Source organism: Anolis carolinensis, chromosome 2, assembly GCF_035594765.1.
Source record: "Anolis carolinensis isolate JA03-04 chromosome 2, rAnoCar3.1.pri, whole genome shotgun sequence".
NCBI lineage: Eukaryota > Metazoa > Chordata > Lepidosauria > Squamata > Dactyloidae > Anolis > Anolis carolinensis.
Genome location: NC_085842.1, coordinates 273,457,475 through 273,480,431, shown reverse-complemented (window position 1 = coordinate 273,480,431; position 22,957 = coordinate 273,457,475). Strand labels below are relative to the sequence as shown.

At 42.6% G+C, this 22,957-nt stretch overlaps 1 protein-coding gene across 9 annotated transcripts in view; it reads left to right on the top strand.

The window, feature by feature from the left end:
* The window catches only part of pam (peptidylglycine alpha-amidating monooxygenase), a 213,217-nt gene that overhangs the window by 73,332 nt on the left and 116,928 nt on the right, over positions 1 to 22,957 (top strand). The gene's annotated exons all lie outside the window — the stretch shown is intronic.

Sequence of the window (22,957 nt, the reverse complement as noted above, 5' to 3'; positions counted from 1 at the left end):
ATCCAGTTCAGACTGGGAAGGTAAAAAACCCAAGTTTTCATCTTCATCAGGAATTACAATGTCCTGAGCAGGACTACAAGGCCCATGGGTCATCACATTTTGCTATACTCAGGACTAGATGAGAGACAGTCTGGTAACACTATATATAGAGTTTTGAATTCCAGATTGGAAGAAAGGAGCAGTAAAATATATTCCATAAATAAAAATTTAAAACATTTGTATATGACAGAAAGACAGCAACAGCCAAGCACTTCTCAGTTCATTTCATCTTGTCACTTTCTTCCCTACTTTTTCTTTTTTCTTGATGCCACAACAGATGCTTTGAGGTGCTGTTCTATATTACTCCTAAAGCATATGTTATTTAGAATTAATGAAATACAGATTACTTGGCAAATAGTGGGTGTACTTTGGCAGCTGTATGCAAGGGAACTGCTGCTATCAGAAATAACATCGCCAGCAGGCAGGGTGTACCCTACATCCTGTGGATTTAACACATACACTTTTATTTAGTTGTTGAACTGACATACAACAGTAAAACTGCAGTAGTTGATTGACCACCTAATCACAAAGGGCTAAAATCGGCAGCATGAGCCAATTTTAGCCCAGGTCACTCACAGAGCTGGCTGGCTCCCATAATATGATACCATGCTGGCTCCATGGGTGCAGGAGGACAGAGCCAGTACATGCTGTCAGCAGGGCAACACAGGAGAGTTCCCATGTTCCCATACAATCTATGAGGGTAAGCCACATGCACCATGCATGCTTACACTTCCCCCCATGTGATTTCCTTCACTTGGATGTGGGCGATGTGGGGCATGGGGTGGTGGAGTGCCACCGGCAACTGGCTGCCTGATGAGATTGTGAGAAAGAATAAACCGCTGTAGTGTGTGTCCAAAATGGTGAGCACTGAGGAACTTACAGATCATTGTGTTTCTGAAATCAGGCTGTGTTTTTATAGTTTTCGTTCCACTTTAATCTGTAGAATCAGAATGATTTAAGAAATTGTTAATCTAAATATTAATAATACTGTCCTCACTGCCTAGGAAAATAATGTGGTTTGAGGAACAAATGAAAACAAAATGGAATCACAGCATCTTTCAGAGCTGTGCAGTGGACTGAGTTGGTTGGCAACTAAGGCTCCATTCTTGGTGTTGTAGTAATGATTTTTCTGAAATTTGTCTCAGAGGTGATTCTGGTTGTGTAACTAGCTCTAAGAGAAATTATTCTAGTCATGGCCCTCACTTCTGCATGCATTTGGAGATAAATTAGTGTCTTTTGTTAGGTGGAGGTAGAAAGAAAGAAAATGCAAATCTGTACCTATGCCATGCAAAAAATGGAGAGGGACCTGCCTTGGCTGGCCTCTAAAGGAAGAGATGAGGCTGAGTAGGATTCCACCCCCACCTACCCCACCCCTTCTCATGGTTTTATTCCTACTGCACACTGTATCTGGGAGACTTCGACAATTTGCTCAAGGATTCTGAAGCTGTCTCTTTAGGTCCTGAGTTTTGAGGAGCGTGGAAGACAGACCAAAGGAACCACAACCAACAATAAGTCTCGTTTACTTGGTTGTGTTCTTTTTGGTCTGTAGTTGGCCAGACAGGGACAACCCTGCTTTTAGGTAGCCCTTGGCAAACTCAGGTGGTTTGCCCAAAAAAAGGCTGAGGAGAAAGTCAAAGACTGACACTTACCTCAGCTAATCCCTCACTAGTTTGCTTTTAAAAATACAGTTTAATTAAACTTTAGATTAATCTGCCCTTGTTCAAGCCAATTCTCTGTGTCTGGTCTTGTTATTTCATTGTTGGTCAGTAATGGCAAGCGTTCCCATTCTGTTGATTGGGAATGTGGGAATCTTAGCAACTAAAACAGACAAAAGAGTATTTGTTTCCACACACAGTCAAAACTCTTGTTTCATATTAAAATGCAGGCAATGCTTATACATTGCTAGCTGAGCGATGTGTTGTGACGGGAAGAACCCATGGGGAGTAGAATTTAAACACAGCAGTTCTGTTTACACTTTGAAATCTTCTTTATAAAATGCTTTGTGCTCTTTATTTTGTTTGGTGGAAGAAGGCCATTTTATCTAAGAAGAAAAGTTTGGTAGACAGCCTCAGCCAAGATCTGTGTGAAGCCTTCATCTGAACTCCTCTAGGCACCATACTAAGCTTTTTGAGATGTATAATAGCAGCCCATCTTGCATACCAACTGTTTTTAACTATGTTGGTATTCACTCTAATGATGAGGGAATGAGCACACTGTCATGGATGTTTGAAAACAAATATATGCTTTGTCTCTAGGCTTGCCAGTATATGGTACCTGGTGCTTCATCGTTGGAAGAGAATATTTTCACTTCTCAGCTAGCAGTGGCTTGCTGTCCTAAACATGCAGCGTTTGAGCAGAACCACTAAAGAGATGCTATTTTCAGGATGAAACAATATGAGAAAATATGCAATATGTATGATTTTTCACAAGAAAATTTACTGTACAAAGAAATTTGCTAGGGATCGCCAACAGGGCTGGCTCTAGATAATTTTCAAGTGTAAGTAAGCAGTATTTTTGCCCCCCCCCCCAAAGGAAGGAAGGAAGGAAGGAAGGAAGGAAAGGAAGAAAGAAAGAAAGAAAGAAAGAAAGAAAGAAAGAAAGAAAGGAAGGTAGGTAGGTAGGTAGGTAGGTAGGTGGAGGGAGGGAGGAAGGAGAAGCCAGTCAAGGGAAGGAAAAAAGGAAAGAGGGGAAAGGAGGAAGCTAAGAAAGGAGGGAGGGAGGAAGAAATGCGCATTGGAGACACCAGAAGATAGGGAAGTGAGGGAGGAAGGAAAGGAGAGAAGCCAGATAAGTGAAGGAAAGGAGGGAGCGAAGACAGGAGAGAGGGAGAGAGGCAGGTCGAAGAGAAGGAAGGAGAGAGGAGGGAAGAAAGAAGGGCGGAAGGAAGGAAGAAAGGAAGGAAGGAAGGAGGGAAAAAGAAAGGGAAGGGAAAGGAAAAGGAAGGAACCAGGAAAGGGAAGGAAAGGAGGAAATAGGGAGCGAGGGAGAAGGAGGGAACGACAGAAGGAAGGAAGGAGAGTCCCTTGCCCTCTAACCCGGGAGCGGGGCCCCTATCCGCGGAGTGTGCCCTTCCTTCCTTCCCTCCCCCCAATAGGCGTTCTTGCACTTCCAAGACATGCTGCCAGCTGGGAATCCACGCGTGTCTCTGAAACCGGGCTCTGCAGCTCACTTTATCCACGAAGGGCACCCCCTCTTGCTCTGCCCTCCCTCCCTTTCAAGCTTCTGGCTCTGCGGAGCCCCAAGGCAGGGCTGGGCTTGTGGGGGAGGAGAAGCTGCCTCTGCCTTTCAAAGATGGGCGAGAGGCTTCTTGGGCCCGAGCTGGTCTCCTTCCTCCTTCAGCAGCGTCTCTCAGGCTGGCAGCCCTGGGACTTTGGGGAAACACAGAGCGCTGCGCTCCGGTCTCCTTTCTCCCTCAGCAGCATCTCTCAGGCTGGCAGTCCCAGGGCTGCCAGCCTGAGAGACGCTGCTGAGGGAGGAAGGAGACTGGCTCAGGCCCAAGAAGCCTCTCACCCATCTTTGAAAGGCAGAGGCAGCCTCTCCTCCCCCACAAGCCCAGCCCTGCCTTGGGGCCCCACAGCCAGGGGCTTCAAAGGGAGGGAGGGCGGAGCAAGAGGGGGTGTCCTTCATGGATAAAGAGAGCTGCGGAGTCCGGCTTCAGAGACACGTGTGGATTCCCAGCTGGCAGCATGTCTTGGAAGTGCAAGAACGCCTATTGGGGGGAGGGAAGTAAGGGCGCACTCCGCAGATAGGGGCTCTGGGTTAGAGGGCAAGGGACTCTTCTTCCTTCCGTCGTTCCCTCCTTCTCCCGGCTTAGGGAAACTCAGATTTCGCTCTGGGTTTCTCCAAAGCCCCGGGCCCTTACCTTCCATGGTTGCCTCTGCCACTGTGTCTGTATCCCCTCCTCCGCTACCTCTTCCTTTGCATCTTCCTGGGGCAACCCGAGGAAAAGGGAGATAAAAGTCCTCCTCCCTCTCTCGAGCTCCCTCGGGCTCAGCAGTGCTCTCTTCCTCAGGCTGCCCCAGGAGGATGCAAAGGAGGAGGCGCAGAGGAGGGGGAGGCAGACGCAGCAGCAGAGGGGAGTGGAGAGGGCCGGGGCCGGGCTTTCCCCCTCCTGCTCACCCTGAAGCCCGGCAGAGAGAGAAATGGAGGCGGGTAATCGCACTCGCTGTCTCTCTCTCTCTCTCTGCTGAACCAGAGGCGCCTCAACTGCGCCCACTACGCAATTGCACCTTCCGCAACTGTGTAGTTTGCGTATAGCTTGTGCCACCCCTGATCGCCAATCAGAACTCTGTCTTCTATTCCACCATCCTGAATGCATTATTCCCACTAAGCCTGTTGTCAAACCTGGGTCCCCAAATGTTGAATTTCAACTCAAAATAATTCCGGGCAGTATATCTAATGATCTGCAATTCTGAGAGTTGAAACCCTAAAATGTTTGGGGACTCAAGGTTTGAGAACTACTCCTGAAAGGCATATGGGATTGCAGTATTTTAGTTAGACCGTATAGTCTAAGAAAGAGCACAAGAGCAAGCAAAAGAATTAGACGTTAAGAATTAACTCCAGAGATTCTTTTCCAAATCCAACATATTTGACCTCATTACAATAAACTCTTTCCCATGACAGTCTTCCCTCAGTGTTTAAGAATTTTTATAACCTATCACATTTGTGGAACATCAAGTCCTTTTTAAATAAAACGTAGAAAGCACAGCAGTGTTCTGTGTTAACAGCAGTTTGACACATTGTAGAAATTATTGACCTGATCCAAATGATGACTTATTGCTATGTTTGTAGCCCTGCCACCTTCCCTTTTAGTATTAAGAGATATTAACCAGAAATTTGGTTTTCCGTAGCAGTTGGTTTCTTTGTTAAGGAATGCATACTTTTGGGGGGGAGGGGGGGAATAACAGTGACTTTAAGATAGCTATGGTTGTTATTAATGTTTGAAAAACTTTGTGGGGTTATATTCACAATTCTTCCATTTTGTTTGATTTTCAGTGCCTCATGATCAAAATGTGATACCAGATCACTTTTCTGTGCTAGAGAAATGCCTACTGAAATCAAATAACATTTACATAGAAAATTTGAATTATGTGATAGGAAGCAGCTTCTTTCAATAAAACAGGATAAAGCACCAAATAAAAGGAAGGAAAATCAGAGAAAATGTGGTCTGGGAGGGGGGTTGTGAAAACCTTCAGAGTAAATTTGGGAGGTTGGGGAAGGGAGAGGTCATAATGATAAGCAAAGGCCATTTTCTGAAAGTGGACATTTCTTCTTGACATGTTGGATTTCATTCAGTATAGATATATAATCTGATTTCTAGAATACTGAGTATTGCTGCTAGCATTTTCTGGATTAACTGTCAGTTTTCCTTATAATTATAAAAACCAGCCAAATTAGGGGAAATTAATATTGTCTAATCCTTTTTTATGGATTACGGTAGATCTCTTTTTGCTCCTGTCAAATTTTATTAAGATGTCTTAGTAAAAAAAATCCTGAAATGCCATATTGATTTTTTTTATATTTAACAGACAGCAGAGACTGAATTAGAACAAACCTTTTAAGAAATAACATCTGCTAGCTTTTTGCATTCATACTGTGGAATAAACGGGATTTCATGAAGGAGTTTATGCAGAGAATGTTCTGAATTACTAGAAGTAATTTTTTTTGGCTTCATAGCATGCTTGCTTGTTGAAAAGACCTACATATGGCTTGATCTATCTTGACAGTGATCTCTGTTTTGCCAGGGAAACATTTCATGAACCTTGGCATTCTTACTCAGGAGGGAATGCTATTCAAGGGGCAACTTACAGATGCATGAAGGATGTTACTCTTTTCATAGCCCAGTGTAACTTGCTCTACAAATGTTGCTGGAATGGCTGAGCCACTGTAGATGAAGGGAGATAACCAACTAGTAGCTCAATCACAATATTCCTACCTCCACTCATGACACTCAGCAGTAGGATATCTGAAATATCTTTGTGATAAAACATAATACCACAAAGTGCAGGAAAAATACCCTGCATTAGATTGCTTGTTTGCATTATCTTCAAGGACACCATGTAATCTCAATAAACGTGTTTATATTACTTTCATGGATTTATGTTACGGAAGAGCAGAAGTATTGGCCCTGCAGCACAATAAAACTGTATACTTAATTTAATCAGGTACTGAAAAGTTACAGCTCTAGGATTAGACACTGATATATCTTTTTTTCTGAGTAATATACCACCAGAAGCATCATTTCAATATCTGTAATGCCTCTGCATGACACAGAATTTATCAGAAGTTCCAAGCTTGTAGTTAGTGAACTTAAGAGACCAGTCTAGCAGTAAATTAATAAACTGTCTTTTAAACGAGAATCACAGACATTTTGTAGTGGAAAGAGGAAATTGCTTTCTGGATTGTTTTAGTCTCAGCATTCTTTTAGTCTCAGGCAAAGGACAGTAGTGTTACCTGCAACTGGAAATATAAAATGACATTGTTGTGCAGAATATGCGGACCAAGGCAACTTCTACAATAAAAATATTAATGCTGGACATAAGCTGCTGGGAGGTAAACCAGAATGCAGATATCATCTTTGCCCATATTGCAATGCTATCCTAGGCACATTTATCCAAAAATAGATGATCATTGAGATGATTGATACATTGTGTGTTCTAGATTACACATACAACAATTATGTAGTTGCTGAACTGGTTTCATTTGTCTCCAAATATTACAAAGATTCATAATAATAAGCATATTATTTGGTCATGGTGAAGATAGATGTTTGGAAATTAAATATAACAAAATATAATGAATGCAATTCCACATCTTGTCTTCTTCCTCATCCTCCTTTGTGGTTTTCCTTTTCATGTTCTCTTTTATTATTTAACACCACCAACAAAAATCCCCATATGTACAGGGTTGGTGATATAAATCTGTTGTATGGTGACTAGCAAAGGCAGACATTTTGATGAGGCAAAGTTATCACATAGATTGTAATGGTCCAGCAGAGCCAACACTGTTTCTATCAGAGGAAGCTCTGATACCTTTTTAAACCATGAAAATTAGACAGAAATTTATGAAAATGTATATATTTCATTTCATTCCTACCCCACTTTTCTCCCTGGCCTGTTCATAAAGGTTAAAATACAGTTAAACAAGTTATATCACAATGCTGTTAAACACTGATTTAAAATGTAGCATTTGGGGAGAAATTATTGAACGGGAGTATATGTGAATATATATATGTGTGTGTGTGTGTGCGTGTGTGTGTGTGTGTGTGTATACACAAATGCATACATACATACATACACACACGTGAATGTTGGGATGCTTTAACATTGTTAGCAATAAAAAGATTATATTGGAGAGGAGACAAGATGCTATATTGGATAAATGGGATCCAGTTGATATCTTAAATGTAGAGTCATGTTGCCAAGGCTATTTTTGTTATTTCTGGAAGAGATTTCAGTTTTGAGTCATTACTATTTACAGATTGGCAGCGTTTATGGTGGAAAAATTAACAGCTTTTTGGATAATTTCAACATTACTGTCATTCTGGAATTATTTGCCTACAAGGCATAGCTTTGCTCAGTGACATAGCAATATTAAGCAGGATCAGCCTAAATTTAGACATTGTATATCCTAAATCTCTCATAAAAATGAGTGTAATAGAGCATTGCAATTCAGAATGTATTATTGTAATATTACTTATTACCTCTGTAGACAAAACTAAATATTTGTTATTACAGTTATAAAAATCCATCTGTTTTTCACTAATCAAGCTGAGCACAGTTGGTAGTAAGGTCAGAAGTTAACTATAAAGCATTAAGACTAAATACTAAGTAGTATTTCAATCTGTTTAAACTTTGGGCACAATCCACAAACAGATTTAAATACTGAAGAGAAGGGATAGTCTGATCTGGGGGGAAAAATTGTTCAGTCTGTTTCTCTGCATGTTAGCATGTTCATTTACATACACTTATTGAAAGATTTTTTCCTGTTCGTAACATTCAGTGTTTATTGTGGTTCCAAAAGTGAGCTGCACATTATGGTTTGGATCAATTAACTTAAGGAAGTGAAGGGAATGAGAGTTGTCTATCCTCTCCTCCTGTTGATACCTGCAAATTTCTGTCTTATATTTCCCCCCTAAACTATAGGATGGGTAATGGGGATGGTGCTAGAACTTGTGGGGGATTCTAAGAAACGATGTCTGCTTTATCTTACCCCTATGTAACTTGGGTCCAGACCTATGTAACTTGGGTCCAGATTCTTGGAATGAATGTATGGTATATCCTGTTATCAGCTCATTAGAGCTCTAAGATCATCTATAGACGACTTTCACTCTGTCCCACCACCTTCTCAAGATCATGATGAGAGCATGGGAGAGGGCCTTCTTGATAGCTGCTTGAAGATTTTGAAGGAGACACCTAGTGAGACCAGAATGTCCCGTGCTTGCTGTCCTTCTATCAACATGGTAGACCCTTTTTATCAGGCTTTTAGAGGCTGAAGTGGGCTTTTAATGTTGTATCTTTAAGACTTTTATTATTGGACACCTAAATTCCTTAAGGGTACCACATCCTGTCTGATTGTGGCAGCTGAACGGGGTCAGCTTTGGTTTGTACTTGTATAGGGGATCACCATTAAGTCCCAGGGAATATAGTTCAGAGGAAGGAACTGTCAAAACCACTTCTGAGTATTTTCTAAGAAAATTTATTTATTTATTTATTTATTTATTTATTTACAGTATTTATATTCCGCCCTTCTCACCCCGAAGGGGACTCAGGGTGGATTACAATGAACACATATATGGCAAACATTCAATGCCAACAGACAAACAACATTCAGTTTTAGACAGACACAGAGGCATTTTTAACATCTTTCCAGCTTCACGATTCCGGCCACAGGGGGAGCTGTTGCTTCACCGTCCATTGGTGGCTGTTCTTCCTCATTCTTTTCCTCGTGAGCAGTTTTATGGTGTTGTAGATTAGTTAAATTAGCCTCCCGCATAAATCGTACCTAAATTTTCCCTACTTGACAGATGCAACTGTCTTTCGGGGCTGCTAGGTCAACAGCAAGCCGGGCTTTTTTTTTTTTTTAATGGTCGGAGGCTTAATCCGACCCGGGCTTCGAACTCATGACCTCTCGGTCAGTAGTGATTTATAGCAGCTGGTTACTAGCCAGCTGCGCCACAGCCCGGCCCCACTCCTACTAAGTTTAGTTGACAGCCACATGAAAAGTACATACTGTATATACACTCACATTGTATTTAAATGGTTTTAATATTTAATTTTTCAAACTTCATCAACTAAATTTATATTTTATCAAAGTTTTTTCTGTAGTTTTAATCTCTATTGTTTTTAACATGTCTCATTATTGAGAGAAAGGCAGCATATACATTAATAATGTAATCATCCTCATCATCTTGACAATCCATCACTGATTTGGGGCAATTTATCCCTTTTCCCAGAAGTTCTGTTGTCTCATTTCATCTTGGTAATATGAGCCCTTGGGATGGATGTAACAGAGGTGAAGAAATGAACTGGAAAGTTTCTGTTAACAGTTTAAGTTAGCCTAGCATATATCCAAGCCATTGTACCCACTGCTATTTCCTAAGTTTTAGTTGCAAAATGGTTCTGTACTTAAGCATGTAAATTCTGTGACATGCTGTTATTCTTCTCACCCAGTTGACTGAGTAGGAGAAGAATTTTAATGAGAATAGATTATTTGATAAAATACTGTTTAATTGGATATTTTTCTGTTATAAGTGTTTATAAGTGGTATGTAAATTAGTACTCAATAGTACAGATAGTTTAGAAAAATATAATGGGCATAGTTTTGCTTAACGGATATACAGTATCTCAAAACTATAGATAGGCTCTATTTCAAGCCAATAGAGATAACAATGAAAAGTTAAAGTAGAATGGTTGTCTTCTTTCTCTAAACAAGGGAAACCAAAGTAGAGGATCTCATGACTAATGAGATCAGTGATAAAATAATAAAATTCTAGGTGCATACAGGCAAACACTGGACAAAACTGTTAACTTTCCTCAAATATAAATATTTGATCTTGAAAAATGTTTGGTTATATGTCCAAGGAAGGAGCTCCCTTATGGGTATGTCTTTGTGTGTAAATCTTTTGTGTTCAATATCAGCATTGCTCATTAATTTGCATTCAGAAACAAAGAACAGTTTCCAGATGTATAAAAACTACACCATATCTTGTTTGGTTACTGTCTTTAGAAATAAAAAATCTTTGATAGCTGCGGTGCACTGTTTTTGGAAATTGAAATTGGAGGCATATTCATGGCCCAAATGTGCCCATTTAAACACATGAAAGACTAAAATATTATAGTTTGAATCCATCTAGTGCACGGCATTGGTGCAACTATCCTGGCACTGATGACTGACAACAGCAGACGGAAAAAAGCCTGTTCTTGTGGCGTCCTTAACATAGCTGTCAGGAAGGGCAAACTGTCAGTTTCAGACAGCCTGTTTTTCCAATGCCTTTCTTCTAGGATCTTGGGACATGTGTTTGGTAAAGGTTTGACTTGGAACAATTCCAGCAATTTTTCAAATAATCCTTCCCAAAGCATCCTGGCTCTGAGGGGCCATTCAGAAATACAGTATTAGAGGAGTGGGCTGCTTGAAGCTGATAGCCTTCTCCACCCATTAGTAGTGACTTTCTTCACTTTCCCTGGCTGCCAATGCAGAACCCTAGATGACCTTGGCCTAACAACACAAGCAAAAGATTTTGAAACAATTGAAAACCAACTCACTAATGCCTTGAAAGATCTTTCCAGCTATTACAAAGATAACCACCTGAAGCCTAACGCTGCCAAGACACAAGTGTGTTCTTTTCACCTACGTAACCGTGAAACCAACAGGAAATTGAAAGTTACTTGGGAAGACCAAGAACTCGAACACTGTTTCCATCCTAAATATCTTGGTGTCACCTTAGATCGAACACTAACATATAGGAAACACTGCATGAACATCAAGCACAAAATAGCTGCACGCAACAGCATCCTGCGGAAATTTACTGGCAGTGCATGAGGTGCAGACCCACAATTAATAAAAACATTAGCCCTGGCCTTGTCTTACTCAAATGCTGAGTACGCCTGTCCTGTCTGGCACAGGTGGACATAGCACTGAACAAAACATGCAAAATAATCATAGGATGCCTTAAACCTACACCTGTTGATAAACTCTACAAGTTAGCTGGCATTGCCCCCCCCCCCCCGATGTGCGAAGGGAAGTTGCTGCTAACGGTGAGAGAAATAAGGTTGAACATTGCGAAAGCCATCCACTGCATGACTATCAGCCTCCTCCCACTAGACTCAAATCAAGGAAAAGTTTCATGAGAACCACCACTCCTCTTAATGTTCCTCCAACAACAGCAAGAGTATCCTGGACAGCTGAACCCAGGCAATTCCAACTGGATGGCCCCCCATGAGAGTCCTCCTCCAGGGGTAAACCAAGAATGGGCAACTTGGAAGTCCCTAAATAGACTCAGAAGCTGAGTGAGCAGATCAAAAGACAACTTGGCAAGATGGCACTACCTGGAGAAATCTTCCATTTTGTGTGACTGGAGCAGAACAAACAACACCGCATAGGTATGCTTGCCCACAATGTCCTGCCTCGTGTACTGAGGAGGAGCTGTTTAAAGCTACGGACAATGCGGTCGCTGTTAGCCGCTTTTGGTCTAAAACTGTTTAGCTGCTCATGATTCCTTTATTTCATCACTTTTAAACTTATTTATTATGCAATACTTTTGACACGAAATAAAGAAATAACCCTAGAAAAAGAGTAGCCACTAGGCGAGCATCATGCAGGCAGTCCCTGTTACAAATAAGATTGTTTCTGTAGATTTGTTGTTAAGTTGAATTTCTTTGAAAGTAGGAACATTTTAAAGTGTAACTCCAGGCAAAATTTTATGTATTTTAGTTTTGGATAGCATAAGGAAGGGGTAAAAACCCTGTGGTGTTTTTTTGTTTTTTTTTTGCTATCTGACTCTGTGTCCCTGTTCAGAAGATCTCCCCTCACTTCTCGTCTCTGTGATAATTAGATTTTAAACAGTTTGGCTTGTTGTGCAAACAAGGATTGGTGAGAAATCTTCAGCTGAGACACCTTTTCCCCATAATAACTTTTTCAGAAGTGAATTTCCCTTCCTGGGGGTAGATATCTTTCACTTCCTGTTGTCTCACCCCCTATTTGTTCTAGCCTATTTGTTTTCAATTTGCATTTAGTGGCGGCAGCAGTGAAAAGGCTTCTGGGAGCTATTGTTTGAGCTGCATTTTCATTTTCATAAATGGCAAGATTTCCTTTGGAAAAGCTCAGGTTCTAACTGTAATTGAAGTTTGTGAACTAGAGTTTTTTAGTTATCATATCGACATCAAAACTGTAATCCACACATGAAGCATGTCGAAATGTTAGAACCATTTAATAATGTGTCTCAACACTTTGGTGCATCCCTATAGCACAGCAGTTCAGTGGGATCACTATATAGAATGTTATCCATTTTAGTGTAGATAACTGGTGAAAATAATATATTCAGCCAAGTTCATCACATACTGGGAATATGTGACTAAATTCAGAGCTGCAAATTTTTCCAAGTCAAATATATTGCCTTGTTTGTGAAAACAGTGGAAAGTACCGTTTGGCTCATGTATTATTTTTATGAATTAGTTCCAGCCTTAAAATGTTGAAGGGAGAATGGAGACGTGAAAAACTGTCTGTTTTGTAATTGGAATTTTTGTGAAATCGCCTCATAAAAAATTATATGTTTTCTCCTTGAAGAAAGTTCTGCTTGCATTTAATCAGAATATACTGGTTGCTATGTGGCTACAATTTTTGTTTTCTGGCTTAGAGAAGAGCCAGGTTTTGTTCAATATGGAAGAGATTAGACATAGAAATGCTACCTTGTTATTCAGCCCTATGCCCTATACATGCACCATTTGTGATATGGTGTTTGCCTTTTGCTGTCTGAGTTAAAATACAATTTTTTCAATCTCTTTTGTGGCCTTTGCTAGACTGATTAATCCTATTTTCCAGACACTTTCATAGTCAAGTCTAATCAAGATATAATCAGCTTTTCAGAAGCAAACAGCTGGCTGTGATTTGGGAGTGGGTGTTCCGTCCCCCAGGACGATGGTTTGCCTTACCTATTGGTCGTTTGTTTGTTTTCCCTCCTTTGCATTTTGTTTGAGCCTCTGGCTGCAAAAGCCTAGGAAAAGTGGCTTGGAATCTGCAATAGCTGGCTGCAGTTTTCTTTGCAGTGATTGGTCAAAGAGTGCAACATCTTAGGACCGCCCTTTTTACCAGGGTCTAGTCTCCATTTTGGAGCTTCATTCTGGCTATAGTCTTCCAACGTGCTGGAGCTGTGCAAAGCTAACTGGGACAAATCATCCTCAAAACCAGGCCAATCTAAGCCTATCCAAATTAGATAAGTATTGAATTATATTGATCTGGAATAGGAACTCTAGTTAGAGGAGCAGGGTTATTCTGTCGCTTCTAGAACTAATCTTTGCTGTAAAGATAGGGAAGGAAAGAGTTTCTCCTTCTAATATAGGCAGCGTGATTAGGGTATAGTGGTTTTATAATCACCTTTGCTTTCTGGAACCAGGGATAATTCTGTACCTAAAACCTATAGAAATTTGTTTCATTTTCTGCAACTTTAAGATCTGTGCCAGGTTTACAACCTTGTATGAATAAACATCCTTTTTTGAAGTTATCCAGACTCAGTCGTTCAATATCTATAGGACAGCTTATAGGGATTTGCAGTTCGCCCGGATAAAGGACAGCACGTTTCAGTTTTATAGCTTTTTATTGTCCGGCGGACGGCACAGTTTTGAGGTAGATCAGCGGTTTTTCCGCTTGAGCTAGCTTGCACGGCTTATAGTTTTTTATAGTTTAGGAAGTTTAGTTTAGGCCGCGGCTTTTCCGCCTGAGCTCAGTCTGCATACCTAAAGACTCAACCAGCGTCTGAGGCAGTGGAGCCCGCTCTCAGACCTGAAGGAGTCAAATAGTGGGGCTCTATTTCCTTGCTATTTGGCTCGCGTGTGCGCACGTGGCCCAGTGGCTTTCTGGGTTTGCACAGGCTGTGCAGTTCCCAGCAACGTCCAGGGCTCCCTCGGCGGTAGACCTCGAGCCGCGGAGCACCAGCGACAGTTCTTTGGCTGGCTCTGAGGCGTGAAGCCCACCAGAACCAGGCTAGAACCTGGACAGGCCTGGCAACGCTGCTGCGAGTTCGGCCGGAGCACTCGGCCGGCTTCGACCTGCCTCATGGTCCGGCGGTGGTGACCTGCCTCATCGTCCTGCGGTGGTGACCTGCCTCATGGTCCGGCGGTGGTGACCTGCCTCATCGTCCTGCGGTGGTGACCTGCCTCATCGTCCTGCGGTGGTGACCTGCCTCATCGTCCTGCGGTGGTGACCTGCTTCATCGTCCTGCGGTGGTGACCTGCCTCATTGTCCGGCGGTGGTGACCTGCCTCATCGTCCTGCGGTGGTGACCTGCTTCATTGACCTGCGGCGGTGACCTGTCTCATCATCCTGCGGTGGTGACCTGCCTCATCGTCCTGCGGTGGTGACCTGCTTCATCGTCCTGCGGTGGTGACCTGCCTCATCGTCCTGCGGTGGTGACCTGTTTCATCGACCTGCGGTGGTGACCTCCCTTCACAGCGGGGAGGAGGCGTCTTTTCTCTCCTCCTTTCCAAAGCCAGCCTCGGTGCTCCTTCGGCGGCAGGCCTCGAGCCGCAGAGCGCGAGGTGCTTGAAAATTTGGCGAAGTCGCCATTTTGGCAGTTTACGTCACTCGGGCAAGGGAGGTATCAAGTGGCAAGTTGCTGTCAGTTGGCATTTTGCAGCTTGCCCACTAAAATCTGGCGCCAAAGGTCACTATCTTTGTAAAGTATAGTTACTTAGTGATATATATTGCTATGGTTAAGTGTTGTGCATTGTATTATATATTGCATTTGCTTTTATTGTAAATTTACTTGCTGGTATGTTGTATTTGCTTTTGTTGTAAATTTACTTGCTATTAAGAATACATAATGTCTATGCAATTTCAAGATGATACAGATGGTATACCTCCTTCTGAGGCTGAAAGTAAAAATGAAAGGCCCCAAAGGATAAAGCACCCTTCAGCCAAGATGCTAGCCCATCTAATAGATGAAAAGGAGCTCCTCCATGTGAGGTTAGGTTCGGCATGGGAGCGAATTGTAACATTGATGGGCAGAATTGAGAGCTTGGGTATTACAAGGGTGCCATCCATATTACAGACCGACCTTGAAGAGACCTTCGGTCTCTGGAGGGGTTTGGTGTCTAAGATAGTCCAGGTCCTCGAGCGCATTAACGCCAAGGATTCAGAGTTAGAAATAGTGAGTGTCTTAGCTGACACTAATGAGAAAGAAAATAAGGTGAGGGCAATTCTAGATGCCTTGGAATTTAGTTCTCCACCTGTTAATCTAAGGTCTGAGCCAAAAGGAAATCAGTCTTCCTTATGCAGCCATGAGACCAATCTTTTAAAATCACCTGCTGTGGCACTTAGTCTTAAGTCCAACCGCTCTAGCCAGGTATCTAAGCTAAGGGAGTGTGCATCATCTAAACATAGCCACTCTAGCAAGTCTTCTGCTGCTGGGAGTGCCATCTCTTCCCTAGCTGCCTTGCACATTAGGGAGGCTGCACGTCTGGAGCTAAAGAGCAAGGTAGCAGGGGCGGAAGCTGATGCTAAGGCAGCTGATCTCACCCTTCCCTTTAAAGAAGAAGAGCAACGAATGCAAATAGAACAGGCCCGTAGACAAAGCGAAATGCAAATGGAACAGGCCCAAAGGCAAGGTGAAATAGAAATGCTTAGAATAAGGATGGACGCTACTGCCAAAAAGGTAAGGGCTGAGACTTTGGCCAAGGCCCTAATTGAGCCACTCACAGAAGAAAATGTAAGTCAGTTGCCGAAGCAGGACCCTTCTTCCAAGGTGCTTGTGCATCTTAATAGCTTAAACAGCCAGTTTTCGGATGAGGAACAGGAAGACTTCTCTCCTTACCCAGAGCAGGGCCCCAAAGTCACTTTTGAGTTTCCTGCAGAGCAGAGCGTCATAGCGGGGAGCTCACCCTTGCCCGAGCTACCTGTGCCTCCTGCTAAATCCCTAGGTCAGTCAATCAGGGCCTCAAGGCCAAGTGCTAGTTGGCCCTTACAGACAGCTGCACAGGGAGCCACCGATTCGTCAGTGGTCGATGTCATCCCTCCAAGAGGCCAAAGGTTGACGCAAGGTGCACGGTGGGAGTCCACTCCACAACAGCAAACTCCTCAATTGTTCCCTTCGACGCCAGAGTCCCAGCTTGTCTCCATCATCAGAAGCCCCAGAAGAGATCTTAAGGACAAGGGTGTCGAAAAGTTTTCGGACAAGCCTGAGGAATTTCTTCTCTGGAAGGCCACCTTCCAGAGAGCAATCAGAGACTTAAAGTTATTGCCTGAGGAAGAACTGACTCTTCTGGCTGCATGGTTGGGCCCAGCCTCATCCTCACAAGTTAAGAAGATCTACGCAGCCCACGTAGCCGATCCCGACAAAACCCTGGAAAAGGCCTGGGCCAGGTTGCAGCAGAGGTATGGGGCCAGCACAGAGATTGAAGCATCTCTTATGGACAAGCTCCAAAGGTTCCCAGCTTTGAAACTCAAAGACTTCAAACTCTTGTGGGACCTCAGCGATCTCCTTACGGAATTAGAGTCGGCCAAGGAGAATCCAGAACTGCCCGGTTTGAAGTGCCTCGATCAGCACCTGTCCCAGAGGCAGATCTTGACCAAGCTGCCCTTCACTTTGCAAGAACGCTGGGGACAGGAGGTCTTCAACTACAAGGAGGCCCACTCCCAGGCATACCCTCCATTTTCTCATTTGGTCCAGTTCATCACCAGGGCGGCCAGAGAAAGGAATGATCCGCAGACGGGCCTCCCCACCTTATACCAAGGGACCCAGCCAGAGAAGGCACCTAAAGTGGACAAGAAACCATCTAGAGAGGCCAATAGACCTGTCAGCGTAAAGGCAGTCGAAACTCAACTCAAGACTGACGAACCCAGGTCGGAGGTAAAAGAGTTGCTTTGCCCTATTCACCAAAAGCCTCACAGCTTGGCCAACTGCAGGGAGTTTAGTAGAAAGACATACAAAGAAAGGCAACAGCTAGTTCAAAAGCAGGGAATCTGCTTTAGATGCTGTGGAGCAACTCCACACTTTGCATCCAACTGCAAAGAAAACATCAAGTGTGAGAAATGCAACAGCCTCAAGCATTGCACCGCAATGCACAACTCCAATATCATCTCCCACCCCAAAGAGAACGCTTCACCAAAAGAAAAGTCAGCAGTCGAAGACACCGACAAGCCAGCCGCACCAGAGATGCAGGTGGAAGTTTCAGCAGTCGCCTGTACAGAGCTGTGTTCTGACTCGCACCAGTACAGAGTTTGTCATCCTATCTGCCTAGCGGATGTATATCCAGCCAAGAGCCCTTGGCTTAGAAAGAGACTCTATGTGGCCCTGGATTCACAGAGCGACGCCTCCCTGGCTACTCCAGAGTTCTTCCGCATGTTTGACCTTAAAACCAAGATGGTCGACTACACTATGACTACGTGTGCAGGAAAAAAGAAGTTGCAGGGTCGCATAGCATCTGGCTTCGTTGTCTCCTCTTGCGACCAGAAGAGACAGTTCAAGTTGCCAGACCTGATTGAGTGTTCCTCTATTCCCCGGAACAAAAGGCAGATTGTCACTAGAGAAGTTGTGGAGGCTCATCCACATTTGCGACGGTTAAAGAATGCTATACCAGCCTTTCGGCCAGATGTGGACATTGCCCTTTTGCTTGGCTCGGACTGCCCGAGCTTGTTCTGTGTGAACGACCAAGTTAAAGGACCTCCAGGTGCACCTATCGCACAACAATTGCCATTAGGCTGGACAGTCATAGGCCCAGTGTGCATAAACAAGATGCACCCACCATCGTCGTTGGACTCCAATCAAGCACAGGTGCTTAAAGGTGGACGTCCTACACTTGTGCGCAGTTGCCTAAGTCACATCTCAGTCTACTGCCAAGGAATAACTCCAGAGTATTCCTCCACCTTCAAAGTCTCTGAGAGAGACGAAGCCATAGCGCTCTTGAAAGATGAGCAAAGGTTCTTGGACAGTATGAATGCTCAAGTCTCACGAAGTACAGAGGGAAATTGGGTAGCTCCTTTGCCCTTTAAGTCAGATAAGCCCACTTCGCCAAACAATAGACACATGGCAGGGAAAAGACTCTGGTCCCTAAAGAAAAGAATCCATCATCAGGGTAGAACTCTAACTGAGGCAGCCCTTAGAAACGAAGGTCTGTGGGTAGTTAATGCCAAAAGGTTGGTCAACAGTTGTATTTTCAAATGTGTTAAATGCAGGTGCCTTAGGCGAAACTGTCAAAATCGGTTAATAGCAGAACTACCTCAGGATAGGACTTTGACAGACCCACCCTTTTCCCACGTGGGAATTAATGTGTTTGGTCCTTGGGAAATTGTTACCAGAAAAACCAGGGGTGGTGTTGTAAATAATAAAAGATGGGCGGTTTTGTTTACTTGTTTGTCAAAACGAACTGTCTATATTGAGGATGTAGAGGGAATGGACACTTCATCATTTTTAAATGCATTGAAAAGGTTCATAGCCCTCAGAGGGCCAATTAAGTCAATTCGATCGGACTGTGGCACCAATTTTGCATGTGCAGACCTTAGCCAACCACTTCTGGAAGAGGTGGAAGGCCGAATACTTAAGCCAGCTTTCAACCAGAAGACTCTGGCAAACCCCAGAGGACAATTTCAAGGTGGGAAACCTTGTGTTGCTAAAGGACAAAGACTTGCCCCGCTATGCCTGGCCTATGGGCATTACACTAAAGACCTTTCCTTGCCCTGACGGTAAGGTTAGAAAAGTTCAAGTAAAGACTCATAGTAAGGACAAAATGTCTGTCCTGGACAGACCAATTAGTGACCTCGTGTTGCTTATTGGAGATGTTTAAAGTTTTATACTGTTGTATTGTTGTGTATACAAAGGTGTTTGTATGTTTTTGATTGGTAAATTCCCACATCCTGGGAATTTAGCGGGGAGTGTTCCGTCCCCCAGGACGATGGTTTGCCTTACCTATTGGTCGTTTGTTTGTTTTCCCTCCTTTGCATTTTGTTTGAGCCTCTGGCTGCAAAAGCCTAGGAAAAGTGGCTTGGAATCTGCAATAGCTGGCTGCAGTTTTCTTTGCAGTGATTGGTCAAAGAGTGCAACATCTTAGGACCGCCCTTTTTACCAGGGTCTAGTCTCCATTTTGGAGCTTCATTCTGGCTATAGTCTTCCAACGTGCTGGAGCTGTGCAAAGCTAACTGGGACAAATCATCCTCAAAACCAGGCCAATCTAAGCCTATCCAAATTAGATAAGTATTGAATTATATTGATCTGGAATAGGAACTCTAGTTAGAGGAGCAGGGTTATTCTGTCGCTTCTAGAACTAATCTTTGCTGTAAAGATAGGGAAGGAAAGAGTTTCTCCTTCTAATATAGGCAGCGTGATTAGGGTATAGTGGTTTTATAATCACCTTTGCTTTCTGGAACCAGGGATAATTCTGTACCTAAAACCTATAGAAATTTGTTTCATTTTCTGCAACTTTAAGATCTGTGCCAGGTTTACAACCTTGTATGAATAAACATCCTTTTTTGAAGTTATCCAGACTCAGTCGTTCAATATCTATAGGACAGCTTATAGGGATTTGCAGTTCGCCCGGATAAAGGACAGCACGTTTCAGTTTTATAGCTTTTTATTGTCCGGCGGACGGCACAGTGGGGACCAACATGACTTGATGCAGATTAACGATTCCCTTCTGTTCTCTGTTGCTGCAGTATTGTAACATTCAAGTATGAAGAGTTAATACAAAATATGGTAGTATATTCCAAGGAATAATAATTCATTCTAAACAGCATTGATAGACATTCATTTCTATACTGGTCTATCCACTCCTTTACCTGCTTTCTACCTTCCCCCTCCCGTTTCACATTCTGTTGTGAAAATTAGATAGGAGGAAGTTTGTTTGTCCCAACCATATCAGATATATTGGTGTACACAAGTGGATCCAGATCTCCTCATGCCCAAGAGAAATAGGGCAAAACACCAAGACATCCAGTTTCTCGGGTTGGTCTTATGAAGACTGTTCCCAATCAGTATCAGGACACTGAACCCTTAAGCTCTTCCAAGAACAAAGGGAATTGCTGCAAATATTCCACAAAATGTGTCAGTGCCCCAACTTAACTTTACTCAGTTTAGTGCCTTTTTGGTCACCTCAGAGAGAAAGGCCTTGCACTTTGCTCATTGCAATATCAATAATGGACATCTGGAAATGTAGTGTCTCATGAGAATCTTATTGCCTTGTTAAGTGTTATGTGTTTTGTTAAATGGAGCATTTTCTGAATATTTCCTGTTGGAAAAATTGAATAGTTTTACCATAAGACATAACGGAAGCCCTAACTATCTTTGTTATCTACTATCCATAACAATTTAAATGCTTTTTTCTACACTATGGAATTCTCTGGAGGAACAAGAGCTATAATTTTCAATGTATTATTAGGCAGGGGGCATGCTTTCAAAAACAAATGTTTTCTTCACCTCCATTAGTGCAGCATGCATAGCACTTCAGAATATGTATTTTGAAATGGTTGAGTAGGGATAGGAAACATAATGCATGGGATGCATAACAAGGAGCTTGGAAGAATATGAGCTGCAGTATTCTTGAAAAAAGCATTTACCTAGAAATTGTGGAACAGAAATACAATCATTTCATGCATGCCCCTATTTTTGTTACACAGATATTGTGATAAAATTTTGAGAATATCAAGAAAAGTGGAAAATCCTAAACTATTTGATTTCTTTTAGGGGTTAATTTGCTCATCCCACTTTAGAGATGGAAATGCTTAAAACTCTGAGTAGATTCAAATCATAAAGTCCCGTTTTTAGTTATGGAAAGGTAGAAAAGATTAAAAAGTATTCGCAGTTAACATTGTATGTTACAAGAACTAGGTTTGTTAATAAAGTCAAATGGGGGAAAGTCAGTATTTAACTTAATGCATCAGTACCGTGTTCCTAGAAATACATAAATAGTGGCAAGTTTAATGTGCCAAGAAGGGCATCTAAATCAAAACCTTGGAAGATGATTCATTGAAACATTTGTGGAGTTGATTCAAATGGCAAGAATGAGATACACTTGATCATTGATATGTGTGACCTGAAGTGTGCTCAGTATTGTTACGGTAGTTGAGTATCTTCTGTTCGTCATAAGGGGCCTCAATTTCTGTATCTGGTGTCTTTACCTAAAACTTTAATTTATATGAATGTTGCTGTAACCATCTGTCATGTCTGTTTTCTTAATCTTAACACTTTAAAAAAATCACTGAAGGGCAAATCAGTTCAGCACAACCAGTTGGTATTATGATTTCCTTTGATCCTCTTCAGAATTCTTTTAAGTGACTCTGGAGAAATCCTTTTTGGCTGTCTTTGCTTGTTTTACATCTGTCTTTGCTCACCTAAGCAAAACTCAGTTCCCTTATGGTACAGGTTGATGCTTTTACTAGCTAGTCTCTTGTTTATATTACTTGGTTTAATAAAATGCTCGAAGTCACTTATACTATTTTAAAAGCATTATAGATTGGGAAGCTGCCATTGGTTTTCTACTTCCTATCATTGTACTATAGATGTAACATGCATAAAGAAGTTTTCATGTGGAAAATTTGAGATGTAATTCAGTGTCTTTCATTATTCATTTAGTTTGGCCCAAAATCAATTAGAATTGGGAACTGATTTCTCCTCCCCAATGAACTCTGTTATGAATTCTAGAAATTTGTCCTACACAGCAAGGAAGCTGTCTAGAGAACTTGGGGGGGGGGGGGGTCAAGAAAGGCCTGTCAACACAATGTAGGGACTAGGCTTTGGTTGAAAAATCTTAAACATCTTAGAAATTGCAATTTAACTTGAAAAGCCCAACTTGAAGCCCAAGGCCACACCTGCAGTGGGGGGGAGGGGGCTTTGAAGGCCTACGTGAAGGAGGCCACGTGAAGTTCTAAGGGGATTTGCTGGTTGAGCCTTCCCCCTGCATGTGATGAGGTTTTGACAAGACTATATATTGGGTCCAGTCCATGTTACATTTCTCCTCAGGATAGTGTTAACTAGTTGTGTCAGGAGCAGGTAGGATCCCCCCCCTTGTGTTTATACTTTGAGGGGATTTTCACCTCCTCCACACTGTTTCTGTTGGATGTGGTAATTGGCTTATGGTGGTGCCTCTTAAGTAGGTTGTTCTGGCATGTAAAAAGTTAAATTGGATTTGGTAAGCACAATGACATTTCTTTTGTGAGTGAAGGGTGGGCCCCTGGAATGGTATGTCTATATTGCGTTAGGGAGCTGAGAAGGGGGCTCCCCTTTGGAGTAGACTGGGGGTAAAACCCAGTGGTTTGCAAGAGAGTGCCCCCAGAATGGCCTTCCAGTTATGACCGGCCAGAGTGAGCAGCCAATATAGTTTGGATTTTCCTGGGGGTTGAGGTGCTGGCCCAAGAGTGTTCTGTGAGGGTAGTCAGAGGATTGACTCCTCTCCCTTGACTACATCCGTTAGGTAGATTTAACCCCCTCCCCCATTTTTTCCTGCAGGTTCCAGAAATTCAACAAACAAAAATCAATAGGTCAAATAATGGCCTCATTGTACTACACATATGTTGCCTGGCCTCTTTATTTCATGTTGGGGGTTCAAGTATACACAATTAATTGTTTGAAATAGATGTGAATGCAAAATGGAAGCTATGTGTGCATAGCTTTGTAAAATGTGATTTTGGCTTCTAATCAGTCAAAATATTTTTCTGACCTTTCTGCTTGACTTTCTTCCTATCTTTTTATTTCTTGTCTCTCTCTGGAACATCTAATCTAA